This window comes from Pipistrellus hanaki, assembly GCF_964339955.1.
Source record: "Pipistrellus hanaki genome assembly, chromosome: X".
Classification (NCBI taxonomy): domain Eukaryota; kingdom Metazoa; phylum Chordata; class Mammalia; order Chiroptera; family Vespertilionidae; genus Pipistrellus; species Pipistrellus hanaki.
In genome coordinates, this window is record NC_140524.1 from 100,026,779 (window position 1) to 100,032,969 (window position 6,191).

At 43.2% G+C, this 6,191-nt stretch overlaps 1 long non-coding RNA gene across 1 annotated transcript; it reads left to right on the plus strand.

Moving 5' to 3' along the window:
• The first annotated feature begins 332 nt into the window (after nt 1–332).
• LOC311614978 lies at nt 333–5,973 on the plus strand. Its single transcript, XR_014793724.1, has 3 exons — nt 333–967; nt 1,073–1,124; nt 5,539–5,973. It is a non-coding gene; the product is annotated as an uncharacterized lncRNA (long non-coding RNA).
• The last annotated feature ends 218 nt before the right edge of the window (nt 5,974–6,191 follow it).

A 6,191-nucleotide genomic window follows, 5' to 3' on the forward strand; every position in this document is an offset into this window, starting at 1 on the left:
TGAAACCCAAGTCCCAGGGCAGAACAAACCCTTTCTGTTTTTTGTTCTATTTAGGCCCTCAATTGCATTAGGTGATGCCCAAGCACAATGGGGAGGGCAATTTATTGTACTAAATCTGTCAATTCAAATGCTAATCTTATCCAGAAACACCCTCACAGACACACTAGGAAATAATGTTTAATCTGGGCACCCTATGGCCCAGTCAAGATGACTCATAAAATCAACCATCATGAGAGCTAAGCCACAGCCAGAGAGCTTGCTCTACCAGATATCGGGGCTTGTTCAAAAGATATAGGAATGTGGACAGCGCACTATTGGAGTTGGACAAAGCAGACACAGGCATATGGCAAGATCAGATGTGGGAAAGAGAAGCGCCTACAGATCAGTGCGGAAAGTCTGAACGAGGCAAGCACGAGTCTGGGAAAATCAGTTATCTGTCCAGAAAGAAAATGAAGTCACTATCTTACACCTCCCAAAAATACATTCCAGAAGACTAAATATCTCAGTGTCAAAAGAAACCACGGCTATTTCTGGAGGAAAAGAAAGGAAAATCCTTTATACTATTTCATCTTTGGAGGATTCCATAGGCAAGCACAAGAAAGCACACCTCTTCACTAAGGAAAAGATAGACAAATGCAGCCACACTGAAATTATAATGCAACAACAAAACTCCATCAACAACATTTAAAAGACAAGTCTCAGACAGGAAGAAGATATTTGCAATGCATACACTCAACTGTTAGTATCTAAAATATGTAAAAATTTCACAGTTCAGCAAGAAAATGACAAATACCCGCAAATGGGCAGAATATACCAAGAAGCAAATTCACAGAAGAGGAAGCCTGAATGTCAAATAAATGGAAAGTTGCTGTAATTTCTCTATCAGGAAAATGCCACCTCACAGCTAACAGATTAGCAAAAGGAAGAAAAAGGAACTTGCGTACATTACGGCTGTAGATGTTACTTGGTAAGTCATGATGGAATGGAATTTCTCATTCTACTTTGTGGATCTGTGACCTAGAGGAGTTCTCTGACACGCACGTACAGAATAACACCAGATTGTTCTCTGCAGCATTGCTGTGACGGTGAAAATTGGAAATAAGTGTTCATCAGCAGAAGAGCAGGTGAGTAGATTGTACTACATTCAGCAATGGGGTATTATAGAGCAGTTCAAAAGAGGGAAGTAGAGCAAACAAGGGTAAAAACTCATTAAAATAAAAAGGTAAGCTGCTGAATGACACCTCCTATGATGCCATTTTCAAAACCAAAGTCTTATTATGGACACGTGCACATATGGTGGTAGTATGAAATATGCAGAAGACTGACACCAGATAAGGGTGATCTCTAGAGAAAGATGAAAGGAATACATGAGGAGATGGAGCCCAGCCAGGGTGGCTCAGTGGTTGAGCATTGACCTATGAACCAGGAGGTCACAGTTTGATTCCCTGGTCAGGGCACATGCCTGGGTTGCAGTCTGGGTCCCCAGTTGGGGGTGTGCAGAAGGCAGCCAATCAATGATTCTCTCTCATCATTGATGTTTCTATCTCTCTCTTCCTCTCCCTTCCCCTCTAATATATATATATATATATATATATATATATATATATATATATATATATATATATATATATATATATATATTTTTTTTTTTTTAAGATGAAAAACATCAAAATGTTTATATCCAAGTTTTGAGCATGTAGGTGTCTCTTATATTGCTCTCTCTGTTAATATATATTTGAAGCTTTTTATAATAAAAATGGAAAAATTGTTGCCTGTACTTTATAAAGTTCTTTCAGCTGGTAAAAAGTTTATGGTAGAAACATTCCCCATAGAACATTTTCCAAGACCTTTGCTTCAAAGCAACAGCTACTCGTTTACTTCCCGTTCAATGATATGAGCAATTGATATTTTCTCAGTCTTACATGCAGTACAAATAAAAACATCTTTGGAAAACTTTACTATTCTTATCTTCCATGATATGGATTCTAAGCTCAAAAGTGTGAATGGGCCTTGCAAACACAGTTTCAATATGTATGCCTTCCTCTTCGCAGCCCCTATGGGCTCTAAATAAACTATAGCTTCTAAGTCTGTCCTGGATAGAGATTCCCGGACCACCAGGACATGTAGCTTTCCAACCATCAAGGGAACAAAAGTGATAGGAAGCCCTGGGGTTGTCCTTCGTCAGCAATGGCCAGAATCATAACTGGAGAAGAACGAGAGCAACAGTGTATGGAACAAAGCTATTTCTCTTATTCCGTGCATGCTGTGAGCATAAAACATCTTGGACACAGTTAATGTGTGGCTTCCATCTGGCATTTTCATATTATGTAAAATTGTTATGTCAGCAACAGATGGTAGAGCTGAGTGTTAGATTTTACTTGTGCCCAATTATCAGGTTTGCAAATCTGAACATTAAACAGTTCACAGATCTGGGGAAATGCATTAGGTGCTGCCTTGCGAAGTATCTGTTTCCTGTTTCTCCTTTCCTCCTAGCAAATCTTGATTTTGCTCTGCTATCCCCACCTGAGCTCGGAGCTGACTCCTTCACCATTATTCCCGCAAGCTCCTGGCACATGTTCTTAGTAAATGGATCTGCAATGCTTGTGGTGTTGCAGAAGACCAAAGAAAACCGCGCTTCAAAGAAGAGAAGCAACACTGTTTAATACACTGGCCGACTCAGGGAACAGCCTTCCAAATCTGAGCGAAGGGACATGCATTGGCTGCCTTTATATCTCCCGGTGGTCTTTGTCCCGCAAATACGGATTATGCTTCTGGTCCTTTTCGCAGGTTTTGCAAGAAGGCCCCCAGGTGTTGGGGGTCACCAGGCCATATCTGATGGTCTGGCCTGGCACCAGCGTTAATAACCTTCCCTCTGGGCAGTACATTGTTCACAGTAACAGGTTCTGCAAGACCAGTGTCTGGGAAGGAACTAGTGACTTAATTATAGGTTATCAGGAATATATACTGAGCCATTATGTAGTTTCCAAAACTTTTTAATCCCCCCAGAGAGACTGTAACCATGAAGCAGTATCTTCCCATCTCCCCCCGCCCCCTCCAGTCCCTGACCTCTCTTCTACTTTCTGTGTCAGACAGCTGTATTATCTATCTCCCTCTTAACTGAACTCAAAGACTGGAATTCTGTTCTAGTAGTCTTTGTATTTTAGATAGTATACAAGTTTTGACTGTAATGAAAATAAACAGGGATGGTTTCCAGGTCTTTTTTATTTATTTATTTTTATTTTTAAAATATATTTTATTGATTTTTTACAGAGAGGAAGGGAGAGAGATAGAGAGCCAGAAACGTCGATGAGAGAGAAACATCGACCAGTCGCCTCCTGCACACCCCCCACCGAGGATGTGCCCGCAACCAAAGTACATGCCCTTGACCGGAATCAGACCTTTCAGTCCGCAGACCGACGCTCTACCACTGAGCCAAACCGGTTTCGGCACCAGGTCTTTTTTAACTTGAATGTAATTTTGGCTGAAATGACCATGTCTCAATATTTTTGCTGCATAGCAACATTTGTAGATAAGAGAGGTTCTGCCCTAGCCGGTTTGGCTCAGTGGATAGAGCATCGGCCTGAGGACTGAAGGGTCTTGGATTCGATTCCAGTCAAAGGCTTGTACCTTGGTTGCAGGCTCCTCCCCAGTGCTTGTCGCAGGGCTGTACGGGAAGCAACCAATTGGTGTGTGTCTCACATATCCATGTCTGTGTCTCTCCCCCTCGCTAAAAATAATGAAAAAACAACCTAGGGTAAGAATTAACAACAACAAAAAGAGGCTCCATGCTCAAGCAGATTGTTATATCTTTTTTCTTTGCCCTAAGTGCCCCTTTTCTGCAATGTCTCTAGACTTCAACACATGACTGTTTAGGCAGAATGCCAGAAGTGAGTCAAAGGATGATTCTGTGACAAGGGAGAAGAAGAATTCAGAGCCTCTCCCTTCTCAACATTCTCAGCATGGACCAGTTAACTTGAGGTGCTGCAGAGGTTTCAGCAGAGGGGTCTTTCCTCGATCGGGCACTTGACTTTGTTCGTACTCCAATGAAATGAACTGGCCCATCTATTTGAGTTGAAGTGTGCATGCCTTCCTAATTCAAAGGAGCCTGGGTCATTCCAAAATAAAAGTATGGCTATTACCTTCTGAGAGAATCAAGTGCAGCAGCTAGGAACACATTCGAGTTTAGACTGTGCACGCAGACGGGGTTCCCAGGCCTACTGAAGGTGTCCCAGAGCAAGCCAAAGGAGATACCAGTATGCTGAGACTGCTTGGAGTTGGGGGTGTGTGGGGTTGGGGTCAACCTCATAGATGGTATCTCACTATGTCACTCACTCCACCTGGATTTGGAGACACCTCTCTGACAAGGTACTGATTTAGAGCAGGGTTCCTCCACCTTGGCACCAGGGATATTGTGGCTGGGTCATTGTAGGGTGTGTATGGTAGCGTCCCTGACCTCCACAAACTAGATGCCAGTATAACTCCACCTGTGCCCTCCCTGCAGTTGTGACAACCCAAAATATCTCATTTCCAGATATTGTCAAATGTCCCCTGGGAGGCAAAATGTCCCCTGATTGAGAACCATTGATTTACATGAAAATGGCCATGAATGAATGTCACTACCATTAGCCTTAGCCTGCCTTTCTGCATTTTGAATGCGGAGATACTGTTTTTCCAGGTGTTTCTTCTAAAGCTTTTCTGTTTGGATTTCTGCATCAGAATGAGGAAATGGCAAGACTGCTTTTGGGGATCTCCTCTATTCTCTCATATCCTTCCTTCTTCCTACTCACACCTGCTAGGGTTTTGTTTTCTGTTTTTTTCCCTCTTCCTATTGAAAACTAAGTATTGTCTTATTGAATTTAGACTCAGTTTATTCTGTTTTCCTATTGCATGAACTCAATGGATGTATATTCTTCAATAACAATGGACAAAGGATGCTTTTTGACAGGTGGCTTTTCCTGGGTAGACTTCACTTAATAAACATTCCAAAGGGCTTCATTTTATGAAACATCACAAAAGCCTTCATTTTCTGATTTTCAGGAACCTTCTAAAGGCACGTTAAACCCTCCAAGAAAAGAGCTGTTGGGTGGGGGGAGGGGAGTTCCAGGCCTTCTTTCCTTGACTCTCTGTGGCTTGAGGGAGAAACAGAAACCCTGCTCCGTGACTGATCGTTCTCCTGGCCTAAGCCCACCAGGGAGTTAGCAGCTTAATTAATGTTTGTAAAACATTTTTGAGATGAACAACACCATTAGCTCAAACCATTGCTATGAAAAGTGTTGTTTTCCAAACCTCACCAACACATTAGCATCTGTCTTAACTAGTCCTGAGGGAAACAGAAAAGACTGGAAGAACCGAAGGGTGACAGAGGAGATGATAAAGGTACTAACAGGATTGCTGGCGCCAGGGAAGGCAGCACTTGAGATAATGACAGATTAGGTGGCTGGCATGCTGTATATAAGTCTGCTATCCAGAGCAGCCTCAAGCAACTAATTATTTCTGCAGGCGAATAATGGAAATGCTTCTATTTGTTTTATGCCCCAGATGTTGCGGAAACAAGAAATCAACAGTCTCAAATCCACAGTGAGAACCAGGGGAGAGAATCAGCCAGCTGGGAAGGGTACATCTACTAAGAGAGTGAGACAGTAAGGGGACTGACTGGTCAGAAGCCATAACCACAGGAATGCCCCAAACATAGGGCTACGAGGAACAGGTGAAGCCTTTGTGACATCTCCTCTGGGCAGGGCCCTTTCCGGAGTCCTGGCTGTACAAGGCAGGGAGTGGACATCCATTTTAGGGACATGGCCTCCGGCAAGGGCACCATGTATCTGAGGAGCTTGCAATTCGTAAAACCAAAAGACAAACCAAAGTTGACATGGTTGGTGAACAGTGTGTGACCCAGAATTTGGCCCTCTTCCAACCTCTGCAGCCTGGCACCATTGTGTTGGACACAACTATGTGGTCAAGTGCTGGGTCTTGGGAGACCAAGCACAGCAGCGGAGTGTGCCTCTGAGCTGTGCCATCTTAAAATGCTCCAGAAGCAGCCTCAAAGCTGCTGGAACACCTACTACCAAGGGCCTAGGCCAGACTTCTGGCACCTTGCTCCTCCTTCCCTAAATAATTCTGTCCCAAATGGCCACTCCTTTGTGTCTAGAGACCTGTCCCCACTACCTTCCAATTGTATAATCCTTAACTAA